Below are 16,542 nucleotides of genomic sequence, written 5' to 3' on the forward strand. Positions count from 1 at the left end.
GTCAGGACCATTTGAGAAACACCCAATGACCACCACACCCCAAATCGTCTACCTGAAAGACAAGAGGCTGAAGCATCTATCCATTCTGTTCTGACCCCCACTGGTTAAGGGCTGAGCTTAGGGGTCTTAACATCCCCACACTCTGGGACTTGCATGGGGACTGAACAGGCTCCTGTAGCATCAGAGAAAGCCGTAGGGAAGAGAACAGAAAGACCCCCAGGGCACACATCGAGCATGGTATTGTCAGGACAAGGTGAGTACGAATTAGAATGGAGCTGTCCACTGCAGTTGCAGCCGTAACTAGAGGTGGGCTGAGGAGATATGACATGGGGGGCCAGAGGCACTTGCTACATACGTCATCCAGGAAAATTTTGGCCAAGTTATTGCTGCTAAAAGAACAAACATGCCCCAAATGTCATAATTTTCTTTCTTGTCTTCCTTCTCGAGTATGGCAGTAACAATTACATGCTTAAAGCTTGTGGCAACGCTTCAGTGATCCAGACGCTGAGAACATACTTGTGCGTATTTCTTTGACAGGCCTGAGCTGCTGAGCAGCCATGACAGTGACTTCTGTATGTTTACTACTTTTAACAGCTCTAATGCTATGCTCACTTTCCTTAAAAAAAAAAAAAGCTGAATATTCTTATTTCCAATGGCTGATAAATGACATGTTTACCTCTTCTCCTTCCCCCAAATCCAACAATTAAAGAATAAATATTTTTTTAATACACTGCAGTGCCAGAAGCAGAGGAGAGGTGCCACCTACAAGTCAAAACACGGAGAAATTTCTGGAGATTATAAAGCCAATGAGAAAAAGCTGACAGAGACAATAGAGTTAGGCTTCTTCTCTGTTATTTGACCTTATTTTCCCTGCCACAGGAAAGGCTGCCAACATGGCTACTTCCATTTAAAAAGCTAAACTAGGGGTACCTGGGTGGCTCAGTTGGTTAAGTGTTTGCCTTCAGCGCAGGTCATGATCCCAGGGTCCTGGGATTGAGCCCCGCGGAGGGGTCCCTGCTCGGTGGGGAACCTGCTTCCCCCTTTCCTTCTGCCTGCTGCTCCGCCTGCATGTGCTCTCTTTCTGTCAAATAAATAAATAAAATCGTTTTAAAAAATTAAAAATAAAAAAACAAAAATAAGAAGCTAAACTGGAGAACAGATCTGAATAAAAAGAACGAATGCATCTGAAAAAATAAAAAAGTAAATCAAAGAAAAGACTGAAAATTTTTAAAAAGGAAGGAATTTGTGCTACCAGACACAAAACTGAGCAATGACTGTATAGTAAACAGGTAAGTGCTACTAAAACCCCTGCAATACATCCAAGTATATATACAGAGAGCTGTTCAGCTGGAACCATTGATTAGCTATTTAGGAGGGAAAAAAGTTGAACCTTACACTATTATTCACAAGAATAAATCATTTTCACTTAGATTAGGAATCAAAAATTTTAAGCAAAATTACGTAAATTTTATTTTTATATAATATATATATTTTATTGAAATTCGATTTGCCAACATATAGTATAACACCCAGTGCTCATCCTGTCAATGCCCCCCTGAGTCACCAGTCACCCAGTCACCCCTGCCCACCTCCCCTTCCACTACCCCTTGTTCGTTTCCCAGAGTTAGGAGTCTCTCATGTTTTGTCACCCTCTCTGATTTTTCCCACTCATTTTCTCTCCTTTTCCCTATAATCCCTTTCACTTAATCATATAGATTTTAAATGTGCATAATCGGGCAGCCTGGGGGGCTCAGCGGTTTAGCGCCTGCCTTTGGCCCAGGGTGTGATCCTGGAGTCCCAGGATCGAGTCCCACATTGGGCTCTGCATGGAGCCTGCTTCTCCCTCTGCCTGTGTCTCTGCCTGTCTCTCTGTGTCTCTCATGAATAAATAAATAAAATCTTTAAAAAAATAAATAAATAAATGTGCATAATCTAGGAGTGACGGGAGGAGGAGGTATCTCTGGCATAAAAGCAAGACATGAAAATTAAAATAACAATGGTATGCTATTTTTGCCTAGAAAAAATGGCCCTCAATCATTACAGTTAGGAGTGAAAATTGATACAAACTTTCTGGATAGCACTTTGACAACAGATATCAGAAGTCCTAAAAATATGTATGCCTTTTAATCGAGATATTAAACTCTAGAAAGTTGTCATAGGGAAATAACTAAGAACGTGAAAAAATACTTGGTTGTAAGGATATTCATAATTCACACAGGGAAAAATTGACAACAATCCAAGGTGCACCAGTGGTAAATCAGTGAAACAACAAGATCACAACAACAGGGTCAAAATACTAGTTCATGTATAGATATATTGGTAATGGAAACAAGAATGATTATGAAAGAATATATACAACCATTCATAATGTGGACCATCTGTTCTGTTCACAAGTGTATGCCAAGTGTCTAGCACATAATAGGCTCTCAATAAATATGTTAAATGCGTGAATGGTGAAATGTAATTTCTTATGTTATATACATAACCACATGGCAATATTAATTACAAAGATTGTACAATACCAAACGGAACTATAAATTTTAACATCAAGCATACTTAAGATAAATTTTCATAGTAAAGCAAGATATCTATGTCATACTGTTAAACAAAAGGCAGAAGACAAATTATAAATATAGTGAAAATGCATAGAAAAACAGACCAGAGGGCTGATTTTTTCGAATAATCGAGTTATCATTGGTTTTCTTTTTCTTCTTTATCTCTTTCTATATTTTCCAAATTTATTGCCAAAGAACATTTCGTAATGGGAAAGAGAATCTTCTAAACAAGATGCGTGTTCTGGAATATTATATATTCATTTAAAATTATATTTTAGAAGAATACTCAAGTGTATTATTAAATTAAAACAACACAATGGGAAAACCACATTCAGTATGATTCCAATTATGTGCATACACACATACACATACAGAGGAAAGAAACAATAAGATTATATTAAAATCTTAAGGGCTTGATTTCTGGGTAGTTAAATTCTCTTTTCTTCCTTGTAAGCATCCATATTTTCCAAATTTTCTACAAAAGAAAAATCTTTCTTTTGTAATCAGAAGGAAGGGCAGCATGAAGGGGGAGGAAGAGATGTTTTTGCTTTTAAGAAATGAAAAATATATGGATGGGTTGAAGGTCAAGCCATCAATCCTTAACAGATTCTTTCAGCTTTGTGGGAATCCATTCTCAATGATAAACTTATTTTTCCCTCAAGTACATATTTTCTACAACTGTTCATGCTTATGCCTCTGAACACTATTAAAATATTAATGTATTCTTCTCATGTTGTCCTCTCATGTTGCCCACATTCTATCTGAGCAATAAATCTATACTTTCCTAACCTCTAAAAGAGCAGGGAAACTTGCCCAAGGTGACACAACTCCTTACTGGTGGCAAGAGGCCTAGAACACAGTAGACCTGGCTCCCAGTCCAGGGCTGCCCTACTGGGAAACAGGTCTCTAAAATCCATACAACAATTCTGAAATGTTTGTTCTTTACATACTTTCCTTCAAATAGCAGCAAGGAAAGTTCTGAGGGCTCCTACCGTGGACCTAATTGCGAGCAGCCTCCAAGAACTCCTGTCTCGTGGACAGAGAAGACCCATTCAGATCATCGAACACACACCAGTGTGGCCCACGGTACTGAGGACTTAAGGAATATTTCATCGCCACTTCTTGATTGTCATCTGGCTCTATCAGCAGGGAGAAAGCCCACACGATGAGTTACGGAACCAGGGAAGGGCAGTGTGGGCTACTACCTACTACCTACTACAGTCTCCTTACCCATGTTGAAAGTCCCCTAGCACTCTGTAAAGCTTTCACAAGCACCAGGAGGCTGACTTAGGCAGAAACACCAACCACTCAAGCGGATGCAAGAAATATGTCACACACATAGCATACTGCCAAGGCCCCTCTCGACAAAAAACAAGAAGCAAAACAAAACAGATTTCAACAGTCTGTCAAATCCATAAATGGCATGCCATCTAATAACTCATAATAGGTTCTAAAACACGTCAGCCTTTCAAATGGTAAATTTCCATCAACTATTAATGAAATAGCATCACTCTCCTTTTAAAAATTCCTCACGCTTAGCATTTGAAATCTAATCCAACTCAGAACTCTTTAAACATCAACTCCAACTTCTCATTCACAGTAAACTCCACGTCCAGAAAGCATCATTAGCCCTAAGTTAGTTAATGAAATATTTGCTTGCTGTTTCTTCCCATCATAGTAAGAAATGCTACTCAACAGGGGATGATTAAAAAAATCCATATGCCACATAAACCTCATGAATACAGCTCTCTCGGTTGCTTTAAGTATCAATCATATAAAGAAGATGGATACTGCGACTTAATGTTCTTCTTACTTTGCCAAAAAATTCTCCCAACCACCACATACACACACAAAAAAAAGCAGTAAAATCTAATTAACTTCTTTGCAAGTTAGTGTACAATTTATACCTCAGTACGTGTATCCAGGCCATTTTAATCTCCCTCCAAGAGAAGTAAGAACAGAGGCCTTTGGGTCTCTCTTGCTGTGACTTCTACTACCGTAACCCTAATCATGTTATGAAGAGAAAGTCAGCAATATCCTAAACTTAAGATTTCCATTGTAAGCTCTTTAATCCATCATTAATTTTCTCCTTACTCATAAAAGAGTTTCACATTTTGGAATTTAAGAGTGCTAAGATAAATATCCTTTTATGTTTAAGGGAAGCAGATTAACTTTTGAGGAAATCACCATTTCTTGTTAGAAAGACAAAATAGTACATCAAGGAAAAATATACTAATTGATGGCTTTCTAAATAAAGCATGATCATTGAGTAATACTAAATTGGTTGTCTTGGGTGTCAAATTAATCTCTTCATTATGTGGAACCAGGCTGACTATTTTGTGTTTCAATCCATCTTTAAGAGCAGCATTTGATTAATCAAGTTAATGATGACAGTTTTAGCTAGTGACAAATGATACATTTATTCGGGCCCTTTTTCAGATGACACAAGCTATTGTGAGCAAAAGAAAAAGAAGCATCAATTGGGAAGATTAGATTAGTGTGCCTAGTTTAAACTCTTCCCTCATACTCACAAACGAGATTAGAAGTAAAGATTAGTTAATGAATAAATCTCCACCATAGAAGAGAATTATCATACAAACTCTTTCAGATTATTTTATGCCTAAGAACATATAAAATGCATAGTGGGGCTAATTTAAAGTTGGCGGATTTCAAAACAAATGTGATGACCCAACAAATCCAATGCAGCTATCAGTAATGTAATTTTAACTAAAATCAGAACTGTTCAAGACCCTCTTAAAGTAACTATAAATACAGAATGAGAGGGAAGCTCATTTGCCCCCTTCATTAAAGGTAACTATATAACTGGTCTGAATAGTCCAGTCTATCCACTCATGGCAAAAGCTCTAATACAGACGGGTTGGCAAACGATAGCCCAGCCCACCGGCCAAATTCAATCTGCCTCTAGTTTTTGTAAATAAAGTTTTATTGGAACAGTCACCACAGTTCCTTATGCACTGTCGGATCGCTGCTTTCACGCTGCCATGGCAGGGCTGAGTCACTGCACTAGAGACCCTATGGCCTGCAAAATCTAAAATATTTACTATATGGCCCTTTACAGGCACTTTGCCAACCCCTACTGTAACATACCAGTTTTCAAATTTTAGCAGTTAAACCCTTTCAAATGAAGTCTTACAAGAAAATAAAACATCTGAAAGCAATAGTTTTAGTATACATTAATTTTGAAGATTAAAATACAAAATACTTACCTAATATGAAGTCAATCAATGAGAACACCCAGCAGTCTGGTTGAACACAAAATCAGAAATTAGGAGTGGCAGATGATAGCCACAGTCAGAACAGTATCCCTGCCGTTTTGTTTTGTTTTGTTGTATTTTGTTTTGGTTGCTGAGAATTGATTCACACAGATAAATGGTTGCAAATAGTAACAGTTTTTTTAAAGCTCCCTTGCAACTCAGGATACTCTACAACTGAAAGATGACAGAAGTTTATTCCAAGGAACTGTACAAGTTATCCTGGCAGCCCAAGTTAACACAATGCTGATCTCCAAGGTTTTAAAAATCAGTACCTAACACTTCGGCTACATGCGCTTTTTATTTCTAATTTAAAGACAGATTTGTTTAATGTAAAGGAATTTTTAGCTTGCCACCGGGGTTAATTATACAGAACATAAAACAGCCTGCCAAATAGTCCTTCCTTTGGGAAAATGTTTTTTTCCAAATTTGAAACACGTGGTCTCAGTAGAAGCTTCCGGGCTCCCTGATGACAACCTACCCAGCCACAGCGACTGACCAAAGTCAACCCACACCAGTTGCCAGAATTCCTTAACCAGGCATCAGAGGGAAGACATTCTACTTCTTGCTGATGGTGAGTAGGAAGATATGAGGCCCTATGCTGCCAGAGATGGTCTTTTTCAGTCTTGTAGAAGAATTGGATATAAGGGAATGGTACTGATACACCAAGAGAAACTGAGATTAAGAGAGGGAAAGAGTGTTAGTGGCACTGAGCTCTATGCTTCCAGTTGTCTTAAGACCCAGCTGCTTCCCTGTCCTCCCTCTTTGTGGTTTGATCACAAGACCAGTAAATTCCCACGCTTTGTGTCTGAGGTTGTTTGAGCTAGGTTTGAGTTGAGTATACAGATACAACACACACACACACACATACACACACGCACAAGCACAAATGTCTTAACTGCAAATGGATGGGCAAAAAGTCTATCCTAGGGAAGGATACCTAGGATAATGGACACTTATTCTTTCTGGCTGCCCGCTTGCATGAACTCCTTTTCTAAATTTGTGCAATCTTTCTCTTCCAGATAAGTCTTAATGGGAAAATCAAGTTTCACTATATAATCTGAAATGATAATAATAGCTAACATTTTATATATTTATCATCACCAGGAACTTTTTAAAAATTTAACTTTAATTAGCCAACATATAGTATATCATTAGTTTCAAATATAGAGTTCAGTAATTCATCAGTTGCATCAGTGCTCATCCCATCACGTGCCCTCCTTAATACCCATCACCCAGTTACCCCATTTCCCTACCCACCTCACCTCCAGTGACCCTCAGTTTCCTTTCCAACAGTTAGGAGTCTCTCATGATTTATCTTTCCCTCTGATTTCTTCCCATTCAGTTTTCCCTCCCTTCCCCTATGGTTCTCTGCACTGTTTCCTATATTCCACATATGAGTAAAACCATGTAATTGTCTTTCTCTGACTGACTTTATTTTGCTCAGCATAATACCCTCCAGTTCCATCCATGTTGATGTAAATGATAAGATTTCAGTCAAGAACTTTTGTAACCAATTCGCCTAAAATAACATTTCATTTTCACTACAATCCCATGAAGCATCCCTACTTCACAGAAAAGGAAACTGAGACGCAGAGAGGTCAAATATCCTGCCAACCAATAAGTACATGAACAAATTGCAATCCAAGAAATTGGGTTCCAGAGTTTCTACTCATAATTTCTTTGTGACTTTGTCCCTGAAAATCTCAGTTGCTTTCCAAGCCCTCACTATGTCTAGGCTATGCTAACCAAAGCCCCAGCCCAGCCTTGCAGGAACTAGGAACACAGGTGTCTGTGCAGTGATGGCTATGACAGTAGGATGGAGCTGCTGAGAAGCAACAGCTGTAGTGCTGGGGCCAGCACCGACCACACAGTGGCCACCGCAATGATGGCCTCCATGTTACTTTGGATGTGGCACTTTGTTACCTCCTGGCTGCATCATCTTCAATCCGGTTCTCACTTCTGAGGATTCAGGAAGCTACCACACATTTTTCTAAATATATTCCTTTCTTGCTTAAATCAACCAGCATTTTCTGTAACTTGTACTTAAGAATTTTAACTTCTATTCTAACAGTGGTTACTTCTGGGGAGTGGACTGGGGAATGGTGATTTTTTTTTTTACCTTTTACATTTCTATATTGTTTTAACTTTGTGCCTCAAAAACAGTTTCCCACTCCTCTTTCCTCCAAATTAAAGGCCTTGCACCCTACATTAAGAGCTTGATCCTTACCCTTCATGCAATAGGAAGCCACTGATGAGTTTTAAGAAGGGCAGTGCCTGGGCAGCAATGCATTCTAAAGCAGTGTGAGAGTGTGGCTTTGACTGGGACAAGACAACATGCCAGGTGGCCTGTGGAAAGTCAGTTGCAATAGCCCAAGCAGTTTATCCAACCAGAGAAGTCATAAGACAGACTCAAAGAATGGGATCGATTTGAGAGCATACTGAGAGGTAGATTTGTCAGAGCTTGGTGCCTAAATGGACACAGGAGAGGACATATGAAAGCTGTCAAGGGTAACTTCCAAGCTGCTTCTTTTGGTGACTGATAGTGATGCCGTCATTTAAAACAGAATAAAAGAAGTGAGAGCAAGCTTATGAGAGAAGATGATGAATTCCAGCTGGTCTTCAGTTAAGTTCTGAGTACCTATGAGACTGCTAGAGGAACCCAGTATGCAGTTGGAAATGGCAACCTGACACAGATTCAAGCAGAGCAAAAACATAGACGTAGGAATCATTAGCATAGATGGTCATGAGAACCAAGATCATCTGGGGAGAGGAGGAAGTGTGAGAAGAGCAGTGAAAAGAAAAAATGGAATATGTGAGGAAAAGACAAAAAAAATCAAGAGGACCACGTAAGAGAGATAGAGAAACAGCAGTCAGAGAGGCTGGAGGAGAACAAGTAATGTGCTCTATCTAGCAGTCAAAGGTCAAACCCCAAAAAGGAGAAATTGGTCAACTAGATGAAATTTAAGATTTTTAAAAAGATTTTATTTATTTATTCATGAGAGACAGAGAGAGAGGCAGAGACACAGGCAGAGGGAGAACTAGGCTTTCTGCAGAGAGCCTGATGTGGGACTCGATCCCAGGACCCTGGGACTACGACCTGAGCCAAAGGTAGACGCTCAACCGATGAGCCACCCAGGTGCCCCCAACTAGACGGAATTTGACAGAAGGATCAAATTTTAAAAGACTGAACATATCCATGGATTTTGCAATTAGAAGGTACCTACAAAGTGCATTAAAAGGTATTTCTGGGAGTGCTAGTCAGGAAAGGATCTCTTTTAAAAAACATACTTAGGAACCTATCATTTAAATGTATATAATGGCATCCAAAATAAAACATCGATACGATAAAAGTTCTGTTCTGACATGACCTGCTTGTCACTTTTCAAGTCATTAGGTTCTGGTTCTGAATAAGGAAGGTAATATTTTACATCTTCTCTGTAGGCTCAGAAGCCCATGGAACATGTTTCTTCACACAGCTGAAGGAATTACAAATGATCTACTCTTGAATATACACACACTCTCTCTCCTCTGTTTTTATTACATTTTAAATAAGACTTTAAAAATGCTAACTTATCAGAAATACACTAGAGGAAAAAGAAACAGCATGGATGTAACCCCCTACTAATGAGGCACTAATGCATAATTATTATAATACATGTACTTCTCTCCACAGACGAATATTTATAAACACTGAAACAGTCTAGTTTGCAGTGAAATCTCATGTACAGATTGTTTTTCTCTTGTGGTTTGTCCTTTTTTCTTATTGTGGCAATATTTAATGAATTTCACAGACTCTGCTCATTCTCTGAAACTACTGAATGAACCTATATACATAATATGCACGGCCTTCAACGAGCATATAGAGATGAGATATAAAGCTACATTAAACACATCCCATCATTAGTAACATTAGTCAGTTATCTCGATTTTAAGTACTTAAAATGAGCCAACACACAGTATATTAAAACAAAATTGGTTGAATTAGGTAATTTCAAAAGAAAGAGTTTAGGAAGGTTATCAGGGGAAGATTACAATTAAAGTAATTTCAGATTAAATGCTGAAAGGCTTGAGGAAGCCCATTAAATAGAACCATTTACTCGGCCCGAGTTCCCAACCAGTAGTGAACTAAACAAGAGATATGGGTCAGAATATCAGCAGGATTGACAGCAAAGGCCAGTCTAGGTTGAGGGACATGGCTCAGGTGTGTCAGCAGTGGATGGAAGTAAATTCATTCACTCAGTGCCATGCAGTGCAGAAAAATGCAAGCCTACCTGGCCATCAAGAACATCAAGCATTGAAGGGATGCATTCTCCAAGACCACACTGTGTAAATGCTACCATCTGTGCATCCAATTTCTACTTTAGAAAATCTACATAGAAAATCAGATTACACAATGAGGTATCACCTCACACTGGTCAGAATGGCTAAAATTAACAAGTCAGGAAACAACAGATGTTGGCAAGGATGTGGAAAACGGGAGCCCTCTTACACTCTTGGTGAGAATGCAAACTGGTGCAACCACTCTGGAGAACAGTATGTACATCTCTCAAAAAAGTTGAAAATAGAGCCATCCTATGACCCAGCAATTGTACTACTGGGTATTTATCCCAAAGATACAAATGTACTTATCTGAAGGGCCACCTGCACCCTAGTGTTTATAGCAGCAATGTCCTCAATAGACAAACTATGGGAAAAGCCCAGATGCCCATTGACAGATGAATGGATAAAGAAGAGGTAGTATTTGTATACAATGGAATATTACTCTGCCATCAAAAAGAATGAAATTTTGCCATTTGCAACAATGAGGATGGATCTAGAGCATATTATGCTAAGTGAAATAAGTCAATCAGAGAAAGACAATTATCACTTGATTCCATTCCATTCTTTTTGAATTTCCTTCCCTTATTTTCTTCTGTTTTGTTTCTTAAATTCCACCTATGAGTGAAATCATATGGTATTTGTATTTCTGACTGACTTATTTCACTTAGCGCAATACATTCTAGTTCCATCCTCATTGTTGCAAATGGAACTAGAGCATTATCATGCTAAGTGAAATAAGTCAGTTAGGGAAGGAAAAATTAAAAAAGAGGAAAACTGAGGAAGACAAATCATAAGAGACTCTTAACTAAAGGGAACAAATTGGGAGTTGCTGGAGAGGAGGTAGGTAGAGGAGTAGAGTAACTGGGTGATGGGCATTAAGGAGGGCACTTGATGGAATGAGCACTGGGTGTTATATAATACTGATGAATCACTAAATTCTACTTCTGAAATTAAAAATACAATATACGTTAATTAAACTGAATTTAAATTTTAAAAAATTTTAAAAGAAAATCAGATTAGAATATGTGTTTCCAACAAGATGTTGAACACAGACATGTGCGCGCGCACACACACACACAAATAGTATGAGAAAATGGCTAGGCCTTGTATGTCTAGCTCCTTTCCCAAACTCACTAGATAGATAACTCACAATACCTCTGTGGGTTCCTCTGTAGGTTGGACTAAGGGGTGAGGCAAGAGGGAAAGTCCTCCCCATAGAAACTATAGGTTTGAGCAGTAAGTGATTCCCATCACCCATAATAAATGCAAATGATTACTAACTGATTGAAGTTTATTATGTTTTCTTTCAGTTGCAGAATGGGAACATAAATACACACTTCATTTCTCTTTGGTTCTACTGGTCAAGATTACAATCATAAATCTATACATATGCACCGAGTATGTATCTATAAACTCATTTGTAGGGATGGAGCTTGAACCCCAAAATCATAATTCCCTAAACTGAAATTCAGCTGCTGACTAAGGAAAGTTAATACTGAGCAAAAGCATTCCATAAATTACATCTGCACTGTATGAATACCATTATTCATTCCTTCAATAAGCTTTCATTGAGGGTCTATTGTATTCCAAACAGTGGGCTAGGAGATACAAAGATGGTCAGTTGAAATTCCTGACTTCTAAGAAATAGGCCCCCCTAAAAAAAATTCAGAGAAATAATGTACCAAATTACATTCAAGAAATTATGCTACCAGGTGTTATATATTGGCAAATTGAATTTAAACTTTAAAAATGAAAAAAAAGTAAAATGAAATGAAATTCAAAAAGAAAAAGAAATTATGCTACCAAAATATTAAAAGTTTAGACCATTCTTTTTTTTTTTTTTAAAGTTTAGACAATTCCAATACACAAGGGAATTCATGGGGGAAAAAATCTCCTCTCAGACCAAAGGGGGATAGGTTGAAACACTAAAACAAATTTTAGTATTGAGATATCTGGACAGCCACCTAGAAAAAACAAATTTTATCCATTTTTCACACCTTAAGGCAAATTAAATTCCAAACAGATCAAAGACTTTAAGTGTACAAAAATAAAATCTCAAAAGTTGTGGAAGAAAACATGCAGAAATGTTTTATAATCTTAGAATAGGGAAAGTCTTTCCAGTTATGACTAAACCTAAAAGCTATCTTCTCATCTACAGGTTTGACTAAGGAAGGACCTGCTTGCAAACTCCCTGATATAGTTCACAAAATACAAGGCAGCTTACTTCTTCAAGAGCAGCAACAAAGAGAACAAGCTTCTGTTGCTTCCAGTCTCTGACCTCTACACTCCCTTTTAAAGGGCGCACCTGATTAGGTCAGGCCCACCCAGGATGTCCCTTTTGATTGACTTAAAATTAAGTGGTCAGGGACTTTAATTAAATATGCAAAATCCCTTTACTGCTGACCTATTCTCTTTGTTAGAAGCAAGTCACAGGTTCTGCTCTCATTTAAAGAGAGGGAATTGTACAAGGGCATCACCTACCAGAGATCACCTTAGCCTGTGAGCCACATCTCCTTAATATATAAAGAGTTCCCCCAAAAAAAACTCGAAGAAAAAAAACTCAGTTGAAAAATTGACAAAGAACATGGATTTTTGAAATCCACATGTCCCAGATAAAGCACACAAGTGGCCCTTAACCATATGAAAAGATTCAACCTCAGACATACCAAGAAAAATGTCTTTTTAAAAAAACTTCTCATTTTGGCAACAATGTCGAACTGCTAATGTATTATTTGTGGGATAATATGCACTCTTCAGCATTGCTGGCAGAAGTATAAATTTTTTAAAAGAAGTATTTATTTATTTGAGAGAGAGAGAGTGCAGTGGGGTGGGGCAGAGGGAGAGAGAGTATCTGAGAATCTTAAGCAGACTCCTTGCTGAGGGGGGAGCCTGACATGGGGCTTGATCTCACGACCCCAACATCATGACCTGAGCCGAAGTCAAGAGTCCGATGCTTAAACCATCCGAGCCACCCAGGCGCCCCAATACAAATTTGTTTAATGCTTATGGAGAACAACTGATAATCGGCAATATCTACAAATGTACTATTCCCTGTGATCTAGAAATTCCATTTTAAAAAATTTACCATGAAGATCTAAGAGTACACGCATGAAATTACACTGATTTCAGCAACATTTGTAAAAGCAAAAGACTGGAAAAGGCCCAGATATCAGATGTCTAATAGAGGATAGACTAAATTAACTATGGTACATTCATATAGTAGAATAGCATGCAAACTATTAGAAAGCACGAGGTTGGGCAGCCCAGGTGGCTCAGTGGTTTAGCGCCACCTTCAGCCCAGGGCCTGATACTGGGGTCCCGGGATCGAGTCCCACATCGGGCTCCCTGCGTGGAGCCTGCTTTTCCCTCTACCTGTGTCTCTGCCTCTATCTATCTATCTATCTATCTATCTATCTATCTATCTATCTATCTCTCATGAATAGATAAATAAAATCTTTTTTAAAAAAAAGCACAATGTTACATACCAAATACTGCCATGGGAAAAAATAATGTGTAGAATAATATATATAACAGCTACCTTTGTTTTAAAAGAAGAGGAAAATAATATAATTTGTATTCGCTTCCAGATACATAAATCAATCCTGGAGGATATGGATATACATCTAGCAAGGATACAGATCCCTTTACATCTATATGTGATAGATAGAAAAACAATAGGTAGATGATAGATCGAATCCTTGGCTCATATCCCATGATTGCTTCTCTGATTATACCTGTGCATAGCCAAACTTTCAGTCTTAAATTGAATCAGAACTAAAGTTGCATTATTCCAACATTTAAGGTGGAAAAATTCCTATAGATGTGCAACGGTAAGCTGGCTATTGCTGAATCCATAATTACCAGCATTGGCCATATTCATATTTCTCATGCATATTCTCTCCTGTTCTTGAAGGTCCCAGCTCTATACCTGGTGGATGCTAGCCGTACATACCAGGTAGTTACGTACTTGATGGGACGAGAGTACACAGCGACCTCTGATCATTGCCTCCTGGTATGCTCAGCGAAATACTCTAACTAACTTCTATAGAACTTTACAGTCAGCAAGTGTTTTTCAGACACCTGCGATTGTCTAAATTGACTTCACAGAACATAGCAATTTGAACTCCTATAGTTATCTCTGCTCCCTCTTGCCCCTTCCTAAAATGACAAAAGAGGAATGGAAAGCTACAAACCTACAAGGACAAAGAGGACAGAAAAGGAAACAAAAACAGAAGAGAGATTTTTCCTATCTCACTCAAATATGAACAGGCAAGCGGTCAGTCATTCTGCAAAGCAGGAAAACCTGAAGCCTAAACCTATAGAGGGAAAAACTAACAAAAGCAACTTTATTCAGGTCACCAGAAGCCCAGGAAAGCAAAGAAGTTGGTTGGATGGTCCAGGACAGTTGGATGGGTAGTCTATAGAAAGCTTTGCTATTCACAGTCTGCAACCAGCTACCTGGATCTCTAGATTTTTATTATTATTATTATTATTCATGAGAGAGAGAGAGAGAAAGAGGGAGAGAGTGAGAGAGGCAGAGACACAGGCAGAGGGAGAAGCAGGCTCCATGCAGGGAGCCTGATGTGGGACTCGATCCTGAGACCCCAGGATCACGCCCTGAGCCAAAGGCAGGCGCTAAACCACTGAGCCACCCAGGGACCCCCCTCTGGCATCTCTTAAAAGCCTGTTAGAAATACTGCATTCCAGGGGCACCTGGGTGGCTCAGTGGATTAAGTGTCTGACACTTGATTTCAGGTCAGGTCACAGTCTCAGCGCCGTGAGATGGAGTCCCGCATGGGCTTTCCTGCCAGCGGAGAGTCTGCTTGAGATTCCCTCTCTCTCTCTCTCTGCCTCTCCCTGCCCCACAAATAAATTTTAAAAACCTTAAAAAAAGAAATAAAGAATTCTAGCTACCACTCCAGACTTACTGATTCAGAGCCTATTCCCAGGTGATCTGTAAATACATTAAAGGCTGCAAGGCAGGGCGCCTGGGTGGCACAATCAGTTGGGCGTCTGCTCGGAGTCTGCTCTGCAGGAGTCTGCTTCTCCCTCTCCCCCTGCTCCTTCCCCTGCTTGTGTTCTCTCTTTGTCAAGTGAATAAATAAAATCTTAAAAAAAAAAAAGTTGCAAGGCATTTTTACAAAGAGTGGTTCAATTTCCAAGACTCCTCCCACACCCCACAGAGCCATGAAACTGCTCCCTCCCACCCCAGCAGGAGATAAGAGGCTTTCTTCCTGGCAGGTTGGAACCCCAGAGCTCCCACATTCGGGACCACCGGCATTGCTGAAGATAGGACTGAAGTGACCAAAAACAAGAGTTTCCACTCAAACCTACATAGGAAGGAGCAAGGCCCACAGAGCCCTTATCCTGATCAGCAATCCAAGGTCCAGCAACAGGTTGCCATCCACAGGTAAAACACTAGAAATTCCCCCTTAGGTGAAACCAGCTAGCCCAAAAGAGAAGACCTACACACACCGACATTTGAGGATACCCAGTGAAAAATCATTTCCTCACATTATTATGTTGATGGCAACAAGAGAGCAAGGCATACAAATCTGATCCTGATCAGAGGAGAAGGTGGGATTTTTTTTTAATTTTTTTTAAATTTTAGTTAACATACAGTGCAATATTGGTTTCAGTAGTAGAATTTAGTGATTCATCGCTTACTGTAGACACAACACGCAGTGCTCACCACAAGTGCCCTTCTTAATAATTACCCATCCCCCATCTATCTCATCCCCCACCCATCTCCCTCCATCAACTCCCAGTTTGTTCTCTATCATGAAGAGTCTCTTATGCTTTATTTCCTTCTCTCCTCTTTTTCTTTTCGCCCTTCCTCTATCTTCATCTTATTTCTTAAATTCTACATATGAATGAGATTATATTGTATTTGTCTTTCTCTGACTGACTGATTTCGTTTACTATAATACACTCTAGCTCCATTCACGTCATTGCAAATGGCAAGATTTCATTCTTTCTGATGCCTGAGTAATACGCCACTGTACATTTATACCACATCTTCTTTATCCATTCATCTGTCGATGGACATCTGGGCTCTCTCCATAGTTTGGCTATGGTTGATAATGCTGCTAAAAACATTGGCAGATATAAAAATCTGTATCTTTGTATCCTTTAGGTGAGTACCTAGTGGTACAATTGCTGGATCATAGGGTAGTGCTATTTTTAACTTTCTGAGGAACCTCCATACTGTTCTCTAGAGTGGCTGCACCAGTTGCATTCCCACCAGCAGTGCAGGAGGGTTCCCCTGTCTCAGAGGAGAAGGAATTTTTTTCCATATAACATGCTTTCCGTCTCTCAGGAAGAAAAGATTTATTTGCAATATATCTGCGATATATTCCACAAGTGTGGGAGGGATGTAGTCACACAGGTAG

At 39.1% G+C, this 16,542-nt stretch overlaps 1 pseudogene; it reads left to right on the forward strand.

Moving 5' to 3' along the window:
* The first annotated feature begins 234 nt into the window (after nucleotides 1-234).
* LOC140639153 (CD9 antigen pseudogene) overlaps nucleotides 235-16,542 on the forward strand; it is a 35,889-nt pseudogene continuing 19,581 nt past the window's right edge.

Source organism: Canis lupus, chromosome 8 (assembly GCF_048164855.1).
Source record: "Canis lupus baileyi chromosome 8, mCanLup2.hap1, whole genome shotgun sequence".
Taxonomy (NCBI): Eukaryota; Metazoa; Chordata; class Mammalia; order Carnivora; family Canidae; genus Canis; species Canis lupus.